The sequence below is a fragment of the Palaemon carinicauda genome, chromosome 35 (assembly GCF_036898095.1).
Source record: "Palaemon carinicauda isolate YSFRI2023 chromosome 35, ASM3689809v2, whole genome shotgun sequence".
NCBI lineage: Eukaryota > Metazoa > Arthropoda > Malacostraca > Decapoda > Palaemonidae > Palaemon > Palaemon carinicauda.
Window position 1 is genome coordinate 742,528 of NC_090759.1, and position 27,832 is coordinate 770,359.

Consider the following 27,832-nt stretch of genomic DNA (forward strand, 5'->3'; position numbering starts at 1 on the left):
ATGTCGGCCGTATTAAACATGCTAGAATTACCAAATAAACTCGTAGGTGAGCTATGAAACAAAGACATTAATAGTCTGGCAACATCGTTACGTTTTAAGAGTAATGCTAGTTGTAGTGCCGTCAAATTTCCATCGCGTTGTCGAATTTCTATATCTGGAAGCATCATCAGCGGATTTCTATCTTGCCAATCTTTCAATATTGATAGTAGCTTTTTATTACCCTTTGCTGTAGCAATCCTATGAAATATTGTTTGATTTAATGTTGAAGATTTTAGAAAACAAGAGGCCCCAGCTTTTAATAAAAGTTGAAAATAATTCGTTTTTTTTAACACAACAGGCAGTCATAATGGGAGTTAGGCCATCTAAACCAGGAACATTCAATTTATTTTTTATATGACTTAGTTTTATTATTTGATAAAAATTACTAACCTCATTTTTGATACAATATTGCAATAAAGTTAATCCTTCCGGTATCACTGGCGTTTTTTGGTAACCACATATGATATTTATTCAATAGTTTCTCAATTCCAATAACTTTATTACTTGAAAATACTGCTAAATGTTTTATAATTCCTGGACTAAAATTCCCATCTTCTAATACGTGGCTGAATAATCTCCAATGCTCGTTCCATATGGCCACCTTAGCCATTTCAAGGGTGGCGGTTGACATTTTGTTCGAATTTAAATACATACACAACCACTTATTTTCAGAAAAATATTCAAAACTATCAACTATATCTTCTTTGTTTTCACAAATAAGATGTGCCAAATCTCCTTCATGAATAACATTTTCGACCAACATTTCTAACACAGCAGAGCAATGATCAAAATTATTTTGATTTGTTTGGGAAAATATTGGTAACCAGTTAGTAATAACCTGCTCAAAGTTTGCATCTGATAAATGTCCCAAAAATGCTAAAAAGGATGTCTGTTTTTGGATCAATATCTATCTGTGTAGTAACATCTATAAAGCCATGCATTAATGCCCCATTTACTTTCAAAAAATTACAATCACGAGTTCCAGCTAAAATACAAGGCCCTATGAACATGAAAAAATCCATCAATCATCCACTCTAAACAAAATACTATTGGATTTAAAATTGGCTCAAAACATCCGATAATAGTGGGTAATTTTAATTTACGTAAATTATACATTAATCGCTCTATTAGCTCATAACATAAATTGACATCATAAAATACGCGATGGGGATTAATATACCATTCTGTTATATTAAGTTTGTTTATACGAAACCTAACTTCCCATGAATTTTTAAAAAAATAATTGTATAATAAACCTTGATAACAATGAGAAAGGTTGTCTAATGTTTTAGCAATAACCAAAGGGGAAAATGTATCAAATAATATCTGAAAATTAATTTTTTGGTTCAAGGAATTTATATCTATTTGTTCTCTACCAATTTGTTGACAAAAATGATCAATTACTGTGGTCATGAATATATTTGCCATTTCATGTGCCATGATTTTAGCTATAGAAATAAATAACAGAAATATTGGTTTTCCTTCTGTATCTTTCGTGTTGGTGTCTATTGATTCTAGATATTGTTCCCCATTTGTAACTTTACCTCCATCAGTTACTGCCCACGTTGCAATTTGTTCAATAAGAGATAAAATTTGTACTGAACACAAATTTTCGATACATTCAGAACATCCACTTGAAGCATTCATAATATTATCACGAAATTTAGCATATATAACAAGACGATGGTATTCTGTTGATGGGTACAAACGCGAATCCCATAATCCATATAATTGAGTTTTATTTGACATATTTTCTTTTTTGGTTGTTATTAAAATAGTTGGCCAACTGACTCAAGTGTTTTATGTATCCACTTTATATATATATAATATACATAAAAACATTTTTTGGTTTCAGTTTCCACCATTTTTATGAGTATTATTAACAATATTAATTTATGGGTCATCTTCTTCTGGTTCATTTTTTTGTAAAATATATTCCATTTCTGCGTGACAAACCAGGTGATAAAAATAATGGATGTATGGAAAAGGTACTATGTCAGAATATAACTTTTTCATTATTTCTCTTGTATTTCTTGTATTAAAAAACAATGTATTCTTATTTACTTTATTTGTATCCCATGCTCCAAAAAACACACCATAAAATAACCTTTTCCAATTATCATTTTTTGAGAGAAGGGAAGGAATCATTAGAGATATATTTAAGGAAGGGTCTTGCCCCATGATTATATAACTTCTTTTATAATCAATGATGTTATTATTAAATACTAAATATAAATTTATAAAATATTGGTCGGTTTTAAATATGACAGTTATAATACTCGTATCTCGTTCATTTTCCTCTAATATATAATAGATTTTGTTAATATTACCATAATTTAAAAAATCCTCTTTGTTTTTGTTTTCTAACATATCTTTTGGTGTATTTAAAGGACATATGTAAAATCTGTTTATACCTAATATTACTGTATTGAAGGTTTTTTCTTCAAATATTTTTTTTTAAAACGTTCAGTAATATGATGTGGTGTTGTATTGAATTCGTATTCATATGATTTTTCTGCCATTTTTTCATTAAATTCAAAAAATGTCAGCGTATATTGACGGGATATTTTATTCCCCAACGAGACCAGATATAGGTGTTGTTAATAAAATAAATGAATTTATGAATCAAAACGAAAAAAATATCCTCATAATAGAAGAAGAGAAAAGTTTATTAAACAATAAGAAAAAAGATATAATAAATAGTCTTTCTTCGAATAATATAAATACAATATATTTCAATCACAAAGAAGGTAAACAATTCTATATAATAGGACAATTGAGAATCAACCAAGAAAACAAGGATAATAATTCCCCGCGTTATTATTATTTTATATTAAATTATGATGATGCCAATAATCTTATAAATTTATATATAATAATCAATCCAAGTGTTTTTGTGCCCTTCGTTTTATCAACTTACAATATATCAGACACCAAAGATTTAATTTATACATCAATAGCCATGAGCGGTGAATTGATATATCATCCTAAAGGAATAGAGTGCTTTCACAACAAAATTGTTAATACTCTAACAAATAAAACCCACATTGATTTGGAAAATATAAAATATGATGAAATAATTTCAAATTTATCAGAAAATTTTAAAAAAGTTATTAAAAGTTATTTGAGGATTAAGTATAAAGGGTTTTGCAAATTACAATAAATACTTATTATACTCTTTTTCTTTTTCGTCATCATCATCATCATCATAATAATGGGAAATTATTCAATAGAAGAAAAATATGTCGACGATGAAAAATTCTATATACTTAAAATAAAAGTTTCCAAGAAATAATAATAATAATAATAATAATAATAATAATAATAATAATAATAATAAAAATAATAATAATAATAATAATAATAATAATAATAATAATAATAATAATCATTACAAGAACAACAAAACAAATGATTTTTCGTTGGCTACCCAGAAATGTAAAAATATTTTACATATGCACAGCAACACGAAAAATGATAATAATAATATTAATAATGATACTAGAAATGTATATTGTCCTTTTCATGAACATTTTAAGACTTCTCATTCAAAATCAGGAAAATTATACGAAAAAAACCACTCGTACATATGTTTCTCCAACAATTGTATTTTACCTAAAAATAAAAACGGAAATTGTGTTACATCTACCATCAAATTTTTAGAATTATATTCCAAATTAAATTTGACTAATATCAATTAATTCACAATAAGGAATGAAAACTACTATTTTTCCTGAATATAATTTTAATAAACAAGGTGAAATCGGTAGTTTGCTCTTTAAATTATGATCAATGTCGGCAATTTTAATATTAGAATAATTTATGATTTCGACGTCCTTTTCAAAATCAACAATTTGTTTTTTCGTTCCACTGTTGTAGTCATAATACTCGTACATAGAATCTAATTGCATAAAAGTTTCTCCATTTTCGGTTATTATTTTTGACATATCATGTGAAGGTGAATATTTCAGCTCAGTTAACAATTTTGTTTCTTTTTTTCGTGATTAGTTATTATCTGTTGGCATGTTTGAGAATTTTTCTGAAACTTTTTCCCTTGTCTATCAAATTCAAAATTAGATTTATTATCGTTTCTGGATTCTGTAGTTTATCAAATGTTTTGTAAAAAAATTTTTTTTTGTATAAATTTTTAAGTAATCTAATTTTCTGAGACATATATTTTGAGTATATATGACATTGGTTGAATCATCGTCCTTTTTGTCTAATAAAATGAGAAAGGCTTTTCGAAATTCATGATCACACATTTCAGATAACTCTTCTTCTTTGGGGTGATAAATTAATTTATTATCATTCAAAAAGAAATAAAAATCTTGTGGCATAATATGAATCATGAAATCAAGAGTACATTCCTTTTCATTAGCAAACACCGATACATTATAATATGAATGATCAGAATATTGATTTGATATAGGCAATGCAAAATAAAGACCAATAAGAGGATATAATTCATCAAAAATGTTTTTAAATAAGTGTTTTTGTAATAAATTACAGAAAAGTCCTACATAGATTATAAATATAACCCACAATAATATTTCAGAAATAATCATACTTTGTTTTTTTTTAATATTAAAAAAATGTTTTCCTTTTGTTGTTATTGTTATCCAAAAAATAACAATAATAATATCAACACTACAACATATAATCATTATTTTCATACCACACCCCGAAATAATAATAATTCTTCTTATAAAAACAAAAAAAAACATTGATATTAATAATAAATAACCAAAAAGTAATAACGAAAAGAAAGATTTTAAAGGACGTAGATGAAAATCTTGGTTTATATATGAAAATTTCTAAAAAAACAATAAACAATTATTTCTAGAAGACGAAATATACAACTTGGAAAAATACCTGAATTGTAACTATATTAATAATTTCATTGTTATAATTTTTTTAGATCCTAAAACGTGGTTAGATGATTATATGTTATTTGTGTCCCTTTTAGAAATTTTTAGAAAACAACAAGAAAATAATACTAATTCGAAACTTTTTTTCCTGTCCTTTATCATTTCCTATAATTCCCATTCTGAATATTCTGTAACCGAACAACACAGGCAGGGGCTATTTGAGTTAAGTCGTCTAAATTCGGATACTTATTCTAACATTTCTTATGCAAAATGTTCTTTTAACGCAAATTTAATAGATGAAATAATAAATAATATTAATATTCAATTTAATACTTTGCTATCATTCGGGTGTATTAATTTTTCTAATTTAATGTTTACACGTGCTAATGATGATATTAATGATAACGACATTGATAATGTTTTATTATGTTTTAATGAAAATCATGAAATATCTACCGAAAGGATTATTTTTTAAGAGATACTTTTTTTACATCAAACATTTGATTATCAATATAAGGTATAACTTTGTGATCCACCCGTCCAACAAAATCATTTTTATTTTGTATTATCAACCTTTTCACCTCTTTCAAACCATTCAATTCTTTTATCGCTATTGGATGTTTTTTTTAACAAATATTGGTAAATTGTAATCTCGGAACACGACCCGAACGATCCACGTTCAAATTCATTTTTTAATTCGTCTTTTTCATCATCTAAATTGACCTCATTATAAGGTGGAGGTATTTTACCCTTATCATAAATTTCTTGTGTGGTGATGAAAACACCAATTATACTTTTTACGTCTCGGTAAATATCTTCTTTATAAATTTCTTTTAAAAATATGGTCATAAATCCATAAACACTCATCATGAAATAATCACTAGATGAGTCAACTTCAGGAAAAATAGCGTATTCTTTCAAATTTATCACATCAGTTATACAATAAATAATAATACTTTCAAACTGATGGCCATGTTTTTTATATTATATGTCATCCGTGAGGCCAAGTCTTTGGGTTTTAACATATAATAGGTAATACTATCATAATCATCTTTGTTTTGTTCTTCTTGTAAACATTTTTTATTAAAAAGGAACGCATAATATGTTGCCATTTTTTAGTATAACAAAAAAGGTACCCAATTTACAAATTTAATCTAAATTTATTTTCCTGGTAATTTAAAAGATATATATATATATATATATATATATATATATATATATATATATATATATATATATATATATATATATATATATATATATATATATAAGCCGTTTATTTTTAAACGGCTTTACATGAAATTGGTATTACGTTTAATAGTTTTTCATAAGATATAATTTAAAATGAGTTGTAAAATAAGCAAATTGTGGCATTTTTTTGAAAATGGTGATAATAAAAATAGGTTCCCCCAAGAATGGAATAGGCCAGCAGCACCATTATCAACTCCCAATACAAATAAATTGTGTTTTCAGCAGATGGATATTGATTGTTATATTGGTTATCTGGTAAGAAAAAAGGAATATGGTGGTTATAATATGCAGCAGCAGCAGCAGGTACCCATAATAAGATTATTTGGATTAAATGATATTGGGAATACTATTTGTTGTAATGTATTTGGATTTTTTCCTTATATATATGTTTCTGTCCATTTATTAGATTCACAAAAACAAGTTTTTTGGACACGTAAACAAATCTCCAGCGATTTCTTTTATTTCATATATTATGTAAGTGCTATAGACAATAATATTATTGATATTAATAGAAATTATTAGTTTTATATATATGTATATATGTATATATATATATATATATATATATATATATATATATATATATATATATATATATATATATATATATTTCACTGTAATATATATATATACAGTATATATTTTCTATAATTGTTACCGACATAAAATAATTTTCCAAGTAATTGTGTTTAAGTAACAATTTATTATAAATTTGGCTATAAATAGGAAAAAGAGTATAGTGATTATAAACATCTATGTTTGTTTGTTAAATTAATACCGTTATATTGTTTTGCAGGTTTTTAATAATGTATAAAAGCGTTAGTTGATTAATTACTTAATCTTCTACTTTGTAAGTAAGAAAAATCGAAGGAACGTATACAATTTCATTTTTATCCATCATTTCTGTTTTATAATTGGGCGTTAAGGTGATAATAGAATTATCGGGATTCTCTTCTTGTTTATAACCCCTTAACTGTAATTTTACAATTTCTCCTTGTTTTGATAAAATAGTAGCTCCATAATATTGACGATAAACTGCTCCCAATGGATTTAAAAAGACTTTTCCCGTCCAGGGTGTGTTGTTATTATGAAATGTATAACTATAGGACGCCCAAGTACTGCATTATTCAAAAAACGATTATTAGTTGTTTCATACCAGTGTTTGGTTTCAAATCCTCTTCCCGTTGCTAATCTAAGGGCAGATATTGGATGGGTTAACTCTTTTTGAGTATATTGATTAACTAAAAATTTCTTATGAACGACCGGCCATTTTTTATATCGGTGATGCATATGACGAATTGGAAATTCTCTTGATGGTTTGATAACTCTATTTAACCAATCATGATTGTTTGCTTTTTTCAAAGAATGTTGTTTTACTAAAATTTCTTTTTTGTTTGGAAAAATAATATTAAATGGACTTTCTATTTCTTTATAAGAATGTACTTGTATGAAATGAAGTTGTGTTTTTTTTTTCCAATTTTAATGCACACATTTGACGCTTCTTCTTCGTCTTTTTCTTCTTTTTTGAGCTCTTGCTGTTTTCTAATATCCTTTCAACAAAGCCATTATGAAAATCACAAACACAGCCATAACCTGGTACATATTTATTGTTTGGGCTGTTATATAAATGAGGATTTAATGCATCATATTTGCATGGATCTTTGAAATAATTTTCATTTTTTGTTACTATAATTTCATTTTCTTCTACCTCACTATTAATTTCTTTACACAAAGGAAATGTTGCGTTAACAACGGGTACTTGAGTTTCTGGAGAAATACAATGAGTACAGATGCCATCAATAAAAGGATTAAAGGATGATATATTTTCATTAGGAATATTAGTTCTATGTGCAACTTTAATACATTTATTTTCCTTAAAATTTTTTTGGTGAGGTTCATCGCACATTTCTCCTCCAAAAAATATTCTGGAGCATAACAAAAACAAGACTAGTTATTACTAGTTTTTCAATCAAATAATAATTTCCCCAAACCACAGTAACCAAATCCACCAAATTTATTATGATAAGGTATTTTTTTACTATTGGGTATTAAATATTTATGATTAATTTTAGGAAATAATAATAAATTATGAGATGTTTTATCATATATAGGAAATTTTATGTCTAAACATTCTTCATTATTATTAAGAAAAAGTGATGATGATGATTTTTTTGAAATATTTTCCTTTTTGGAACAAGCGAAAAAAGGAGGATTAATTTCTTTTTCGTTCTCGTGTTCGTATTCATTTTCTATATTCCAAGAAGGCACTTTATTTGTTGTTGCGGTGTATGGTAATACATTATATATTTCCACTCCCTTATCTTCTTTTTGTAATATTTGTTGACTATTGTTTTTATCTAAATAAAGCAGTGATATCTGATTTTTATTAGTAAAATTTAAAAATATATGAAGAATGACAATAATTACCAAGAGTATAATCAAATGTATTATTATTATCGTTGTTTTTGTTCTCTTTTTATGGTCAATTATCATTTTTTTTCATAAAGAAAGAATAAGATAAATGATATATGATAGTGGAATAAACAACCAGTTTAAATATCATCAACAATTTGAAATGTTTTCTATATGTTTTATTTTGATATGATTTTCAAAAAGGACAAGAAAATTGGGAAAAATAGTTTTAAATTTTTATTTCGTGGAATAAAAAGTAAATGGTTATTTATACTTATTCTGTCGTAACCTTTGTTTGTCTATAAGAAATAATAAATGTAATTGAAAAATGTTCCATAATTCACCAACATCCCCTCCATCATTTGAATATCCATTACCCACGCACAATGATATCATACAAGGTTTATTAATCACCGATAGAATTCTTTTGCGTAAAATGTTTGAAAAATTAAGGTCTCGTAAAGGTGGCAAATATTTTAAAAATATAATTATTCGAAATGTTCCTTGGGGAGATATTACTCCAATACCATTAAATTTTCCAGATGAATTTAGAAAAAAATATCCCTTTGATTTTGTAGCAGAGTTTACTACTTTGGGTTGTAATATGCTCAAGTGTTATGAACACGATTATAAAAAACCTTGTCTCGAATCGTATATTACTAATGACAATATACCAACATGTAGTGAAGCGTGCTATAAAATTTACGAGGAATTTAATGATTTTCTCGCAGGAAACTTTAAATTGACTAAAACAATCAAGAATTCTTCTTTAGATGCTATTAATAAAAGACCAGAAATATTTTTTGAAACATTTTCCATAGAGAAACATTACCCTGATGGTAGTGGTATTGAAAAATGTTATTGTGGTATGCAATTGACAAATCTAAAATGATTTGCTCTATTAACATCATCAAGATGGATAATAAATGATGATAATACAGATAAAAAAGAGAAGGATTTATTATCTTTTAATTTATCATTCCCCTCTTCATCTTTTTTAACCAAAGAAAGTTATTTAAAGCTTCGTGCCAATGATACAGCCAAGGTGTGTGATATGTCTGGATTGGTGGATGCTCCACCTTTGTCGTGGGATGTGCAATATCAAAATATAAAATATAACCAAGAATATTGTCAAAGATTTCGTAAAGATTATAATGCTGAAACGGATACCTGTGAAAAATCAGCGCATAGGAAAGTTTTAGGATACGTATTTGGGGATGCAGTTATGAATCAATTGTCTGATTCAGATATAGTTCAGTTATCTACAATACCTATTATATATATTATTAAATCTGCCACAACAGATGATAACGATAACGAATTTTCCCTAAACCCCGGTTACACCGAAAAAAAAGATCAAACAAAAAAAGATTGAACTGGGATTTTTTACCAACAAAGCAGATAAAATAATCAAATAACCCGAAAATGTAACCATCATAAAGCCCCAAAACGAAAGAGATGTGGATGGTTTAATGGTAGGCCATTATAAAGTTATTATATCATCAAAGGTGGGGGAAGATGATGGGAATACTGCATTAGAAATAATACGCTCAATGGGCGAGACTATTTTGATCGAAGAAAGCATTCTTGCATCCCCCGTTATATTGGCGTTTCTTTTAAAATATTATACCAAGAATTATGTTATGATTACTACAAAAAACATAAACACAATTGGAGTTGGAATGAAAGGATTAATTGAATGTGGTATGCGTTTAACTGCTGTTATTTTAAGAACAATAATTTCAAAAGTATGGATTCAATTAGCTATCAAATCCTTAACAATGTTAAGCTCAGCAGCTAATACATTTTCGTCTTTGGGTGTATTAACAATCATTCCAGAAATTTTTCTCGTACAATATAACGTGGGTGGGTATAATCGCGAATCATCTCGTAATTACTTAGAACTTTACCGCCAGGAAAATGTAGATTCAATTTTAAAACAATTAGCATCAAACAATGAAAAGAAAAAGGGATAATTTTTATCACCACTTTCTTATATTTCTATTACCAATCAACAACAAGACGAAGAAAAATATTCAATGAATATAATATCTCCCCTCATAACACCAGAATTTATCTATAACATATGTATCATCAACTTTCATACCACATTTCCTGAAAATATTAATGACATTGGAAGAACGGGTATAGATCCGAATGAAGAAATGGCGCTCCTTTTTTAATATATTTTTTTATTAAAAGTAAACAATTTGGGGCAATACATCAACATTCAAGATTATAACGATTTATCAATAACGGATACAATGTTCACAATCTTTCAAAACGACAGCAGTAAAAACAAAATAAATACAATATCACCAGAATCTATTTCAGAAAATAGCACAAATAATATTAAGGAAGAAATTGAAAAGCTTACTTATGATATTACAAGTTTAGATTTAAGGCAAAAAATTATAGGAAAAAATTATGATTTGTATATATTAAAATTAACAGCTTTATTTGCCATTATTGTTTGCATTTTTATGTATGGATTAATGTGTAATTATTGTCATCAAAATAAATTCAAGATTTTGGGTGGGGTTATTACATTTAGCTTTATAGGGTGTTGTTGGGTGTGGTTTTATATATTCAAGCCCCTGATAAACAAACAAAAGTAAGTTAATTTAAACTTTCCAGAGATAAGCATTGATACTTTTTTCTGTAAATATCCTACAGCATTCATATTTTCCATAGTTATTTCTGGTGAATTCAATTTTGTCATAATTTCATCCCCGGTATCATTTGGATATGTATAACATATTTTATGTAAGCCGTGAAGGAAATTTTTACTCATTTTCCTTTCTACACTAGCATGATTATTGTAATTTTTGCGTGGGACCAAATAATAGGGACAAGCCCGAGTTTGACAAGCATTTGAAAGTAATCCTGATAATCGAAAATTATTATAAACGGTCACAAACGAATCATTTGTAACATCAATCCCCCTTTTTTGTGCCTTGGATATAATTCGTTGACGCGTCATTGGTTCTACTATTTTGGTGTGTGCGTTTAGATATGCCTTGATCCACGCTTCCTCCATAGTTTTTGTAAAATTTAATTGAAATTGATTGCTAATAATTTATATAGTTAATTTTTAATATTTTCATAAACAAGTGTATAGCTCCGATCAAAATCCTCTATTGGACTCTGCATACGAATACGGGATGATGTGTGTCTTAAGGCGTGGCATGTATAAATATAAATATTCTCTTCGCTGAATAAATCATCAACTTCAAGTTCATTTAGTCCTATATAACGCGAAAAAAAATTTCAGTGTTTGCCAAGAGATATCACCCGCAGATGCTACATTTCTTAATTGTTCAATTTTGTCAATGTATACTTTTGGTACAAAGTTGTACAATAAATCACCGCTTTCGTTCGTAATTTTTTTTAGCAGCCTTAGAAACTTCTTCTAAAGTATAAAACTTTTCTAGTATATTCTGAAAATTATACAGTAATATTTATTTGATGATCTATCTGCAGTTGTAATACAACGTCCAATATATTCAATAAGTATTAATTTCATTATACCAATTATATCGTTATTTGAAATTATAGATTTTTTGCTTTCATAAAGAGGAAAAATACTGGTTTAATAAGAGATTCGCATTTTATGGTTTTGTTATATGAAGGAATTATCGATCTAAACTACCTAAACGACAAAAATGACGTACAGTACAAAGAGACTAATAACATATATATTGTCTTTCCGGTCAAAATATATTGATAATTTAAACCTTTATATAAATTTGAATGTTAATACTATTAAAAAAGTTTTAAGCCATGATTATCCGCTTATATGTGGTAAAATGTTTATAACACCCCACTTTAACCCTGGATAGGTACGGTGGGTCGTACGCGACCCCGAGCGTCAAAAAAAAAGAGGTTTTTCTCACGTGACTCACCCCCGTGACTGAATTTGTGGGTGATCGACCTGCAGGAGGTGTCTCCCCTACACGCTCTAGTAGTGTCAAGATGTGCATTGCTGTAGCTGTACTCCTTCCCCGATTTCTGAGACGCGTCGGGGTCGAGCGCGACCGAGTTTACCCTTCTAAGGTAATTTGCATAATTATCAAATTTATTACGTATTATGAAATTGTCGTAGAATGGTGCAACTTGTATAGGTTATCAGTTGTGGAAAGTCTTGGTGGATTGTTTGGCTACCATGTGCATGTTTTTTTTTTTAGTTAAAATGTCGTTCATCACCACGAGGACCATATTACCGCGAGTGCCCCTTTTTCATTTTTTTTCATTTTTTTGCCAAGTCATTTTTCCGTAAGATATTGCCAAATAGTGTCGTAAAACTTTTGCTTGTTTAGTGTTGGAAAGTGTGTCTAGATGATCTGGCTACCCATGCGTGACTTTGTTTTTGTCAGATACGACGTAGTTATTGGTATATTGGGTATTTAACTGCGGTTGCCAATTTCTGTTTTTTTTCAATATTTGTAAAAAATTTTACGTAGTAAGGAATTGCCGTATATTATTGATTTTTTTTTCATGTTTATGTGTTAGAAAGTGTGCCTTGATGGTTGGGCTAACACGTGCATGTCTTTTTTTTTATCTGAGATGCCGTATATAAGAATGTTGGGCATTTTACCGCGAGTGCCCCTTTTTCATTTTTTTTTCATTTTTTTGCCAAGTAATTTTTCCGTAAGATATTGCCAAATAGTGTCGTAAAACTTTTGCTTTTTTAGTGTTGGAAAGTGTGTCTAGATGATCTGGCTACCCATGCGTGACTTTGTTTTTGTCAGATACGACGTAGTTATTGGTATATTGGGTAATTAACTGCGGTAGCCAATTTCTATTTTTTTTTTCATAATTTGTAAAAATTTACTACGTAGTAAGGAATTGCCGTATATTATTGATTTTTTTTTCATGTTTATGTGTTAGAAAGTGTGCCTTGATGGTTGGGCTAACACGTGCATGTCTTTTTTTTTATCTGAGATGCCGTATATTAGAATGTTGGGCATTTTTCCGCTAGTGCCCCTTTTTATTTGTTTTGCATTTTTTTGCTTAGTCATGTTACCGTAAGGAATTGGCAAGTAGTGTCGCAAAACTTATATTTTTATAGTGTTGGAAAGTGTTTCTAGATGATCTGGCTACCCATGCCTATTTTTTTTTTAGCCAGATTTGGCGTATATATAAGTATGTGTTCGATTTTCCTGTGATTGCCATTTTTTCGTTTTTTCCCATTTCTTTCAAAATTACTACGTACTAAGGAACTATCACAGAGTAATGATTCATTTATATGTTTATTTGTCGGAAAATGTGCCTTGATGGTTTGCCTAGCACGTGGCTGAAATTTTTTTTCTTCTGAAATGCCGTATATTAGAATGGCCATTTTTCCGCGAGCGCCCCTTTTTATTTGTTTTGCATTTTTTTGCTTAGTCATGTTACCGTAAGGAATTGGCAAGTAGTGTCGCAAAACTTATAATTTTATAGTGTTGGAAAGTGTTTCTAGATGATCTGGCTACCCATGCCTATCTTTTTTGTTAGCCAGATATGGCGTATATATAGGTATGTGTTCGATTTTCCTGTGATTGCCATTTTTTCATTTTTTCACCATTTCTTTCAAAATTACTACGTACTAAGGAACTATCACAGAGTAATGATTCATTTAGATGTTTATTTGTCGGAAAATGTGCCTTGATGGTTTGCCTAGCACGTGGCTGAATTTTTTTTTTCTGAAATGCCGTATATTAGAATGTTAGCCATTTTTCCGCGAGTGCCCCTTTTTATTTGTTTTGCATTTTTTGCTCAGTCATGTTACCGTAAGGAATTGGCAAGTAGTGTCACAAAACTTATAATTTTATAGTGTTGGAAAGTGTTTCTAGATGATCTGGCTACCCATGCCTATCTTTTTTTTAGCCAGATATGGCGTATATATAGGTATGTGTTCGATTTTCCTGTGATTGCCATTTTTTCGTTTTTTCCCATTTCTTTCAAAATTACTACGTACTAAGGAACTATCACAGAGTAATGATTCCTCTAGATGTTTATTTGTCGGAAAATTTTGTTTACTTCTTTTTTGATTGAATATCATCAATTTTTTTTTAGCTAAAATATTATATTGTTTAACATTTTTGTTTTTTTTTTTCGATTTTATTTCCCTTCAAAATTTTTTTTTTGGGTCAGAATTTTAATTTTATAGTCGTAAAATAATCGACAATTATCCAGCAACCCACCATACAATTTTTATGCATATCCAAGAATAATTAGATTAGTAAATAACACCTTGAAACTGACATACCCTTCCTACATTTCAAGTGGCAGATTAGGGAGTCTGAGTCAGTGTGGTTGGCGGCCATTTTGTGGACATATCCGAAGCGTAAGTTGCCCTATCTATATATATTCTGGTTCCCTATAGAATTTGTGATATTTTGGTATATTTTTACCTGCATAAATATCATATTATATATTAAATATATGTATTTTTTTACGAAATTTCTAAGTACTCGAAAAATGACCTTTAGATATGGCCCCTGATATAAATGTAATTTACAAAATAATGAAGATTTTTTTACATATTTCTATTTTAGGATAACATATGTTTATTCCCTAAAAAAAATTAGCCACTTCCTATTTCATTTGGGTACCCAAAAAAATTCATGAAATTTGGACAAATTTTTTTGGCCAAAAAAAGTTACCCTTTTTTCTCATTTCAGATCTTCACCTCCATGGGTCTGACTTCATCCAAAATACATCAAGATGTGTCCTAAACATTCAAGAATTAATTCCTAAAAGGATTTGTGTATATATGTATAAACTTTTTTTTTATGAATTTTTATGTCAGGTTTTTTTTTCTACTTAATTTTTTAAAATATTTATAATAAATAGTTTTTCTGCAGATGAGTAGTATTTATCTTTACAGTTGTTTTAAGCATTCATTGAAGTTTTTTTTTGGCAAGAGAAAAAAGGAGGTTACTGCAAAAACTGATTTTTCAGGAATTTTTTTTGGCGTCGGGGTCGCTCGCGTCCGAGTATACCCTTAAAGGGGTGTCAAAGGAGCGTACCTATCCAGGGTTAATACATTTGCTAATCTTTTTTCGTCAAACAATAATAGTTATTGTTGGAATTTGGAAATTCACCACAATACAAATACAATTTATGAATTCCTGTGTGTGTGTGTGTGTGTTTTATTATACATTATTTAATAGTTTTTCTTCATCTATTTATTAATTAACACACTTCAATTCATTTTTTGGAGTGCCTGTTGATTATATAACTACTGTTTAGTTTATATTTATCTGGGCGTTCCCTAATAATATCAGAAATTTCGTTTGATGATGAAGAAGCATCTAATTTTACTTCGTAAATGTTTTTATCGATCATCTTTATGGCCTGATGTTTTGGTTGTAAAGAACTACATAAAGAAATCCCTTTACACGTCTCTCCCTGAAAAAATATAAAGTAATCATATAAATAAGAAGCTATGTAATTTCTTAGGTCGTGAATAGATTTCATTCTATCTTTTGCTATAAATGCATTTGTTTGAATATCAATAATAACCATAGGTTTGGGTTTTGGGATGACGCAATGATTTTTAGTTTTATATAAATTACATTCAACTAAAAATATGTAATCTTTTAATACATAAACTATATTATCGGGTATACAGTGTTCATAAGATTCACTCATCATTGCATTGTTTATAACAAAATGATAAGCGTAAAATTTTAATGTAGCGGGAATACCATTAAATTTCATGAGTATGTTAGATTTTTTTATTGTGGTTTCATTAATTACATGGTGCCGTTTACTCGATGCAGATATGCAGTTATCTAATACATTATTAATTTTGTTTACATTTTTAGAAACAGAAGCATTTAATCTCCAACACATAGCAAAATAAGTCAATATATCAGAAGTTTGTTTATTCACACAACTTTCTTCGTACTCTAAAATAAATGGATAGGATTGTGTATAATTATCGGGTTGTATTCGCTGATATAATTTTATGGGGCCTTGTTCAATATAAACTGTCTTTACAGCAAAGTTATTACATTCTAGAAATGAAGCTAAACCTATGATACTGTTATTATTTGCCAATATAATGAAATAAGGTTCTTTATACACGGGACCCTCATCGTTTATATATAACATTTCACGAGTCAATATATTTCGTACAAAAGTTTCCTTTTTTTCTCTCATTTTCTTATATTGAATATTATACGTTTTTTTTTATTGGATTGATACACAAACGATAATTATCAAATAGGATTTCTGTTTCTCGACTAAAGAACGTCATACACGAAAGATCATTACAAGTCCCCTTAAATTTTTTTATTAATAATGGGTGGTTTTCATTAACATACCTTCTATATTCATGTTCTTGTGATACCATCATGATTTGTTCATTTTCTCTAACAATCAAATTCATTTTATCTTCTTCATTCATCTCTACCAATATAACATCAAAGGTTAAAATTACTTGTTTTAATAATTTTTTTTCAGTCAATAGTTTTTCATTTTCTAATTTTGATACTTTATAAAAATATCCATTATTACATTTCATGGAAAATTTATGCGCCGCATACGCTGACAATATTTTTATTCCCAGGTCCGTTAATGTATTATTATTACTAAATAAAACAAACCCCAAAATCTCTGGAGTTACCAAGCTAAAGTTGTAAACATATTCTTTCTTCATTGTTATATTTTTGTTTGAAATATAACAAGGTATGTATATATATGTACCACAAATATATATTTCTTATTTAAACTATTTAGTTTCAGATACCCATTCTTGATGTACAAGGAAATAGCATTCAAAAATATGTCCAGAAATAAAAGGTGGGGTAAATTTATAACTATTACAAAAATGAACTGAATTATAAAGAATTCTCTAAGGTAATATTGTGTTAGTTGAGGGGGGGTTAACTAATAGTCTTTCATTTAACAATGGTGGGGGTGGTTTGGCGGGATATTTATTTTGATTGCGAAACACAGGAAGATTTATTATTTTATCATATCTACATACTGGACAAATTTTATTATAAGAAAAGTAACGAGATAAACAAAATGGATGAAACTTGTGACCACATTCTGTTATAAAATTCTTTTTCATGTCATCTAAACAAATTGGACAACTTTCTATTTTTCCTTCTATTTCCCCATTGGTTACCCATTCACTATCTCGTTTATCACTTAAACCCCACAAAGTATGACGGATTGATTCTTCGTTTGGGGACATTGGAAAATCATATATTGTCAAAATGTATTCACATGGAATTATAAAAACTGGCCACGTTTCCATATTGGTTGGGCGTTCTATTGTCCCATCCAAATATGAACCATATATTCGTGTTAAATTGGGAATGAACGATGATGATACTGATTTGATTATTTGTAATCCTGTAGCATTATTATAAAGAAACATCATGTCGGCCGTATTAAACATGCTAGAATTACCAAATAAACTTGTAGGTGAGCTATGAAACAAAGACAATAATAGTCTGGCAACATCGTTACGTTTTAAGAGTAATGCTAGTTGTAGTGCCGTCAAATTTCCATCGCGTTGTCGAATTTCTATATCTGGAAGCATCATCAGCGGATTTCTATCTTGCCAATCTTTCAATATTGATAGTAGCTTTTTATTACCCTTTGCTGTAGCAATCCTATGAAATATTGTTTGATTTAATGTTGAAGATTTTAGAAAACTAGAGGCCCCAGCTTTTAATAAAAGTTGAAAATAATTCGTTTTTTTTAACACAACAGGCAGTCATAATGGGAGTTAGGCCATCTAAACCAGGAACATTCAATTTATTTTTCATATGACTTAGTTTTATTATTTGATAAAAATTACTAACCTCATTTTTGATACAATATTGCAATAAAGTTAATCCTTCCGGTATCACTGGCGTTTTTTGGTAACCACATATGATATTTATTCAATAGTTTCTCAATTCCAATAACTTTATTACTTAAAAATACTGCTAAATGTTTTATAATTCCTGGACTAAAATTCCCATCTTCTAATACGTGGCTGAATAATCTCCAATGCTCGTTCCATATGGCCACCTTAGCCATTTCAAGGGTGGCGGTTGACATTTTGTTCGAATTTAAATACATACACAACCACTTATTTTCAGAAAAATATTCAAAACTATCAACTATATCTTCTTTGTTTTCACAAATAAGATGTGCCAAATCTCCTTCATGAATAACATTTTCGACCAACATTTCTAACACAGCAGAGCAATGATCAAAATTATTTTGATTTGTTTGGGAAAATATTGGTAACCAGTTAGTAATAACCTGCTCAAAGTTTGCATCTGATAAATGTCCCAAAAATGCTAAAAAGGATGTCTGTTTTTGGATCAATATCTATCTGTGTAGTAACATCTATAAAGCCATGCATTAATGCCCCATTTACTTTCAAAAAATTACAATCACGAGTTCCAGCTAAAATACAAGGCCCTATGACATGAAAAAATCCATCAATCATCCACTCTAAACAAAATACTATTGGATTTAAAATTGGCTCAAAACATCCGATAATAGTGGGTAATTTTAATTTACGTATTTTATACATTAATCGCTCTATTAGCTCATAACATAAATTGACATCATAAAATACGCGATGGGGATTAATATACCATTCTGTTATATTAAGTTTGTTTATACGAAACCTAACTTCCCATGAATGTTTAAAAAAATAATTGTATAATAAACCTTGATAACAATGAGAAAGGTTGTCTAATGTTTTAGCAATAACCAAAGGGGAAAATGTATCAAATAATATCTGAAAATTAATTTTTTGGTTCAAGGAATTTATATCTATTTGTTCTCTACCAATTTGTTGACAAAAATGATCAATTACTGCGGGCATGAATATATTTGCCATTTCATGTGCCATGATTTTAGCTATAGAAATAAATAACAGAAATATTGGTTTTCCTTCTGTATCTTTCGTGTTGGTGTCTATTGATTCTAGATATTGTTCCCCATTTGTAACTTTACCTCCATCAGTTACTGCCCACGTTGCAATTTGTTCAATAAGAGATAAAATTTGTACTTCCACTTGAAGCATTCATAATATTATCACGAAATTTAGAATATATAACAAGACGATGGTATTCTGTTGATGGGTACAAACGCGAATCCCAAAATCCATATAATTGAGTTTTATTTGACATATTTTCTTTTTTGGTTGTTATTAAAATAGTTGGCCAACTGACTCAAGTGTTTTATGTATCCACTTTATATATATATATAATATACATAAAAACATTTTTTGGTTTCAGTTTCCACCATTTTTATGAGTATTATTAACAATATTAATTTATGGGTCATCTTCTTCTGGTTCATCTTTTTGTAAAATATATTCCATTTCTGCGTGACAAACCAGGTGATAAAAATAAGGGATGTATGGAAAAGGTACTATGTCAGAATATAACTTTTTCATTATTTCTCTTGTATTTCTTGTATTAAAAAGCAATGTATTCTTATTTACTTTATTTGTATCCCATGCTCCAAAAAAAACACCATAAAATAACCTTTTCCAATTATCATTTTTTGAGAGAAGGGAAGGAATCATTAGAGATATATTTAAGGAAGGGTCTTGCCCCATGATTATATAACTTCTTTTATAATCAATGATGTTATTATTAAATACTAAATATAAATTTATAAAATATTGGTCGGTTTTAAATATGACAGTTATAATACTCGTATCTCGTTCATTTTCCTCTAATATATAATAGATTTTGTTAATATTACCATAATTTAAAAAATCCTCTTTGTTTTTGTTTTCTAACATATCTTTTGGTGTATTTATAGGACATATGTAAAATCTGTTTATACCTAATATTACTGTATTGAAGGTTTTTTCTTCAAATATTTTTTTAAAACGTTCAGTAATATGATGTGGTGTTGTATTGAATTCGTATTCATATGATTTTTCTGCCATTTTTTCATTAAATTCAAAAAATGTCAGCGTATATTGACGGGATATTTTATTCCCCAACGAGACCAGATATAGGTGTTGTTAATAAAATAAATGAATTTATGAATCAAAACGAAAAAAATATCCTCATAATAGAAGAAGAGAAAAGTTTATTAAACAATAAGAAAAAAGATATAATAAATAGTCTTTCTTCGAATAATATAAATACAATATATTTCAATCACAAAGAAGGTAAACAATTCTATATAATAGGACAATTGAGAATCAACCAAGAAAACAAGGATAATAATTCCCCGCGTTATTATTATTTTTTATTAAATTATGATGATGCCAATAATCTTATAAATTTATATATAATAATCAATCCAAGTGTTTTTGTGCCCTTAGTTTTATCAACTTACAATATATCAGACACCAAAGATTTAATTTATACATCAATAGCCATGAGCGGTGAATTGATATATCATCCTAAAGGAATAGAGTGCTTTCACAACAAAATTGTTAATACTCTAACAAATAAAACCCACATTGATTTGGAAAATATAAAATATGATGAAATAATTTCAAATTTATCAGAAAATTTTAAAAAAGTTATTAATAGTTATTTGAGGATTAAGTATAAAGGGTTTTGCAAATTACAATAAATACTTATTATACTCTTCTTTTTCGTCATCATCATCATCATCATAATAATGGGAAATTATTCAATAGAAGAAAAATATGTCGACGATGAAAAATTCTATATACTTAAAATAAAAGTTTCCAAGAAATAATAATAATAATATTAATAATAATAATAATAATAATAATAATAATAATAATAATAATAATAATAATAAAAATAATAATAATAATAATAATAATAATAATAATAATAATAATAATAATAATCATTACAAGAACAACAAAACAAATGATTTTTCGTTGGCTACCCAGAAATGTAAAAATATTTTACATATGCACAGCAACACGAAAAATGATAATAATAATATTAATAATGATACTAGAAATGTATATTGTCCTTTTCATGAACATTTTAAACTTCTCATTCAAAATCAGGAAAATTATACGAAAAAAACCACTCGTACATATGTTTCTCCAACAATTGTATTTTACCTAAAAATGAAAACGGAAATTGTGTTATATCTACCATCAAATTTTTAGAATTATATTCCAAATTAAATTTGACTAATATCAATTAATTCACAATAAGGAATGAAAACTACTATTTTTCCTGAATATAATTTTAATAAACAAGGTGAAATCGGTAGTTTGCTCTTTAAATTATGATCAATGTCGGCAATTTTAATATTAGAATAATTTATGATTTCGACGTCCTTTTCAAAATCAACAATTTGTTTTTTCGTTCCACTGTTGTAGTCATAATACTCGTACATAGAATCTAATTGCATAAAAGTTTCTCCATTTTCGGTTATTATTTTTGACATATCATGTGAAGGTGAATATTTCAGCTCAGTTAACAATTTTGTTTCTTTTTTTCGTGATTAGTTATTATCTGTTGGCATGTTTGAGAATTTTTCTGAAACTTTTTCCCTTGTCTATCAAATTCAAAATTAGATTTATTATCGTTTCTGGATTCTGTAGTTTATCAAATGTTTTGTAAAAAAATTTTTTTTTGTATAAATTTTTAAGTAATCTAATTTTCTGAGACATATATTTTGAGTATATATGACATTGGTTGAATCATCGTCCTTTTTGTCTAATAAAATGAGAAAGGCTTTTCGAAATTCATGATCACACATTTCAGATAACTCTTCTTCTTTGGGGTGATAAATTAATTTATTATCATTCAAAAAGAAATAAAAATCTTGTGGCATAATATGAATCATGAAATCAAGAGTACATTCCTTTTCATTAGCAAACACCGATACATTATAATATGAATGATCAGAATATTGATTTGATATAGGCAATGCAAAATAAAGACCAATAAGAGGATATAATTCATCAAAAATGTTTTTAAATAAGTGTTTTTGTAATAAATTACAGAAAAGTCCTACATAGATTATAAATATAACCCACAATAATATTTCAGAAATAATCATACTTTGTTTTTTTTTTAATATTAAAAAAATGTTTTCCTTTTGTTGTTATTGTTATCCAAAAAATAACAATAATGATATCAACACTACAACATATAATCATTATTTTCATACCACACCCCGAAATAATAATAATTCTTCTTATAAAAACAAAAAAAAACATTGATATTAATAATAAATAACCAAAAAGTAATAACGAAAAGAAAGATTTTAAAGGACGTAGATGAAAATCTTGGTTTATATATGAAAATTTCTAAAAAAACAATAAACAATTATTTCTAGAAGACGAAATATACAACTTGGAAAAATACCTGAATTGTAACTATATTAATAATTTCATTGTTATAATTTTTTTAGATCCTAAAACGTGGTTAGATGATTATATGTTATTTGTGTCCCTTTTAGAAATTTTTAGAAAACAACAAGAAAATAATACTAATTCGAAACTTTTTTTCCTGTCCTTTATCATTTCCTATAATTCCCATTCTGAATATTCTGTAACCGAACAACACAGGCAGGGGCTATTTGAGTTAAGTCGTCTAAATTCGGATACTTATTCTAACATTTCTTATGCAAAATGTTCTTTTAACGCAAATTTAATAGATGAAATAATAAATAATATTAATATTCAGTTTAATACTTTGCTTTCATTCGGGTGTATTAATTTTTCTAATTTAATGTTTACACGTGCTAATGATGATATTAATGATATCGACATTGATAATGTTTTATTATGTTTTAATGAAAATCATGAAATATCTACCGAAAGGATTATTTTTTAAGAGATACTTTTTTTACATCAAACATTTGATTATCAATATAAGGTATAACTTTGTGATCCACCCGTCCAACAAAATCATTTTTATTTTGTATTATCAACCTTTTCACCTCTTTCAAACCATTCAATTCTTTTATCGCTATTGGATGTTTTTTTTAACAAATATTGGTAAATTGTAATCTCGGAACACGACCCGAACGATCCACGTTCAAATTCATTTTTTAATTCGTCTTTTTCATCATCTAAATTGACCTCATTATAAGGTGGAGTTATTTTACCCTTATCATAAATTTCTTGTGTGGTGATGAAAACACCAATTATACTTTTTACGTCTCGGTAAATATCTTCTTTATAAATTTCTTTTAAAAATATGGTCATAAATCCATAAACACTCATCATGAAATAATCACCAGATGAGTCAACTTCAGGAAAAATAGCGTATTCTTTCAAATTTATCACATCAGTTATACAATAAATAATAATACTTTCAAACTGATGGCCATGTTTTTTATATTATATGTCATCCGTGAGGCCAAGTCTTTGGGTTTTAACATATAATAGGTAATGCTATCATAATCATCTTTGTTTTGTTCTTCTTGTAAACATTTTTTATTAAAAAGGAATGCATAATATGTTGCCATTTTTTAGTATAACAAAAAAGGTACCCAATTTACAAATTTAATCTAAATTTATTTTCCTGGTAATTTAAAAGATATATATATATATATATATATATATATATATATATATATATATATACATATATATATATATATATATATATATATATATATATATATATATATATATGTATATATATATATATATATATATATATATATATATATATATATATATATATATATATATATATATATATATATATAGCCGTTTATTTTTAAACGGCTTTACATGAAATTGGTATTACGTTTAATAGTTTTTCATAAGATATAATTTAAAATGAGTTGTAAAATAAGCAAATTGTGGCATTTTTTGAAAATGGTGATAATAAAAATAGGTTCCCCCAAGAATGGAATAGGCCAGCAGCACCATTATCAACTCCCAATACAAATAAATTGTGTTTTCAGCAGATGGATATTGATTGTTATATTGGTTATCTGGTAAGAAAAAAGGAATATGGTGGTTATAATATGCAGCAGCAGCAGCAGGTACCCATAATAAGATTATTTGGATTAAATGATATTGGGAATACTATTTGTTGTAATGTATTTGGATTTTTTCCTTATATATATATGTTTCTGTCAATTTATTAGATTCACAAAAACAAGTTTCATATTCAGACCAAATAAAAAGAGCTCTGAATCGAAAAATCTACTTGAATGAAACAAAAGATCAAATTAAACTAAAGGAATACGTATTAAGTGTAGATAGGGTGTTTAAACAAAGTATATATGGATATCAAGAAAAAAAATCATCGTCATCATTGTGTTTTTTTAAAGTTACTGTGGCTTTACCAAAATTAATATCTATAGCTCAGATTATTCTTGAAAATGGGTTAGTGATAGATAAACATCCCACTCACTTTCGGGTTTACGAATCAAATGTTGATTTCACACTTAGATTTATGACAGATGCTCAGATGCCTGGTTGTTGTTGGATCGAGTTACCTATTGGTGAGTGGGAAATAAAAAATAATGAGACAAATTTTAAAAATACTACTTGTCAATTAGAGGTTAACGTTTTTGAGTGGGAAAAAATAATTATTTATGAACCCAAAGGAGAATGGGCGTCTATTGCCCCACTCAGAATATTATCTTTTGATATTGAGTGTGGGGGAAGACGGGGAATATTTCCAGAACCCGAAATAGATCCGGTCATACAAATTGGAAATGTTGTTATGCGGCACGGAGAGAATGAGCCATTCATAAGTGTTGTTTTTACTTTGAATAGTTGTGCTCCCATTGTGGGCTCTAAAATATTTTCATTTCAAGAAGAAAAAGAAATGTTAGAAAATTGGTCAAAATTCCTATTGTTTATTGACCCCGATATCATTACTGGATATAATATTAATAATTTTGATTTACCATATTTACTTAACCACGCTAAGCATTTAAACTTGCCAGTATTTGCTCATTTAGGAAGGGTAAAAGGAATAAAATCTACAATATTAGATACCATAACCCAAAACAAACAAATAGGAAAAAGAAATAACACAATCATTAACATAGATGGACGGTGTTTAATGGACCTTTTAACAATAATACTAAAAGAACACAAACTTCGGTCATATTCTTTAAATTCTGTATCTTATCATTTTCTTAACGAACAAAAAGAAGATGTTCATCATTCTATAATTTCTGAATTACAAAATGGTAATGATCAGACTAGAAAAAGACTGGCAGAATATTGTTTAAAAGATTCTATTCTTCCTTTAAAATTATTGAATAAATTGATGTGTGTAGTCAATTATATAGAAATGGCACGCGTAACGGGCATTCCTTTATCATATGTTATAAATAGAGGACAACAGATTAAAATTTTTTCCCAAATACTAAGAAAAGCCAAAGAACAGAATTTAGTATTACCGGTGTTTGATAAAAAGGAGAGTTTTGAATATGAAGGAGCTACAGTTATTGAACCAAAAAGAGGATATTATAACGTTCCAATCGTTACTTTAGACTTTGTATCATTATATCCATCGATAATGATAGCATAAAATCTGTGTTATACAACCTTTATTGATAAAAGATATTTTAATCAAATGACTCTGGAAGCTGACGATTATATCATTACACCTTCTAATAATTATTTTGTAAAAAGTCATAAGCGCAAGGGATTAATTCCAGAAATTTTAGAATCCTTTTTAATTGCTCGTAAGAAGGCGAAAATTGCATTAAAAAACGAAAAAGATCCATGGAAAAAGAAAGTCTTTGATGGTAGACAACTGGCATATAAAATATTGGCTAATTCTGTTTATGGTTTTACGGGCGCACAAATTGGTAAATTGCCGTGTTTAGATATATCACAAAGTGTTACGGCGTTTTGAAGAACGATGATTTCTCTTACCAAAAACAAGATTGAAGAAAAATATAACAATGCTATAGTTATATATGGTGATACCGATTGTGTTATGATTAATTTTGGAGTTGAAACTTTAGAAGAGGCCATAAATTTGGGCAAGGAGGCGGCGAATCATGTGACTCAGTCTTTTATCAAGCCAATCAAACTTGATTTTGAAAAAATATATTTCCCTTACTTGCTTATTAATAAAAAAGGATATGCTGGTCTTTATTATACAAATGCTAATACTTATGATAAAATAGATTGCAAGGGGCTAGAAACAATTCGTAGAGACAATTGCCCACTCGTGGTTAAGGTCATAAATAATTGTCTGAAAAAATCTTAATTGATAGAAACCCAATAGAAGCCCTTAATTTTGTCAAACAAACCATATCAAAATTACTTTGTAATGAGATTGACATCTCTCAATTAGTTATTACAAAGGAATTAACAAAAAAAGGAGAAGAATATAAAGGAAAACAAATTCACAATGAACTAGCCATCAAATTAAGAAAAAGAGATGCCGGTAGCACTCCAAAACTTGACGATAGAATTTCATACGTTATTATATGTGGATTAAAAAAAAAGTCCTATTTATGAAAGGGCCGAAGATCCAATATATGTATTAGAAAATAATATTCCATTAGATTATGATTATTATTTAAAACATCAATTAAGTAAGCCACTTATTAGAATATTTGAACCTATTCTCGGTGATAAAACTGAATCTTATATATTAATAGGAGAGTATACACAAAAAAAGAGTTTACCAATAAAAAGTAGGACCATTAAGTCAATTTTTTCAAATACATCCAACTTGTATAAATTGTAAAATTCCTTTATTAAAAAGAAAAATAGTACCCGATGATGTAGAATATAACGCTTTATGTAATAATTGTAAAGTACACGAAACAGATTTGTATACACACCACATAGAAAAATAAGCTACACTCGAAAGAAAATTCAATCAATTTTGGACTGAATGTCAAAGGTGTCAAGGATCATTAATTAAAGAAGTTATATGCAGTAATCGTGACTGTCCTATTTTTTATATGCGTAAAAAGACAGAAATAGATTTTCTTGGTCAAAAAAAAATTAGCGATCGTTTTGGCTTGCCACAATAGGTTATAAATATTATTATTATCGCCCAAAAATATTTCATATAAATGGTAATGCTCTTGGTATTATAGTCATATTACTACACACCCAGAAGAAATAATTATAATGGAGGAAAATATTCTAAAAGTCAGCTTTAAGTTAATTTCAGACAATGCTAAATGTCCTACTAAAGGATCAGCGGGGGCGGCTTGTTATGACTTATATAGTGCTTAAAATAAAAATATTCCTGTCGGTCAATGAATTGCCATTGATACTGGTATATGTATGAAATTTCCTTCCAAAATACACCGAGAGATTAAATCTAGGTCTGGTATAGCTCTGAATAATTATGCAGATGTTGTTGCAGGAATGATAGATTCGGATTATACTGGAC

General features: G+C 28.0%; 1 pseudogene; it reads left to right on the top strand.

Moving 5' to 3' along the window:
• LOC137627587 (DNA polymerase delta catalytic subunit-like) lies at positions 1–27,464 on the top strand (annotated as a pseudogene).
• The last annotated feature ends 368 nt before the right edge of the window (positions 27,465–27,832 follow it).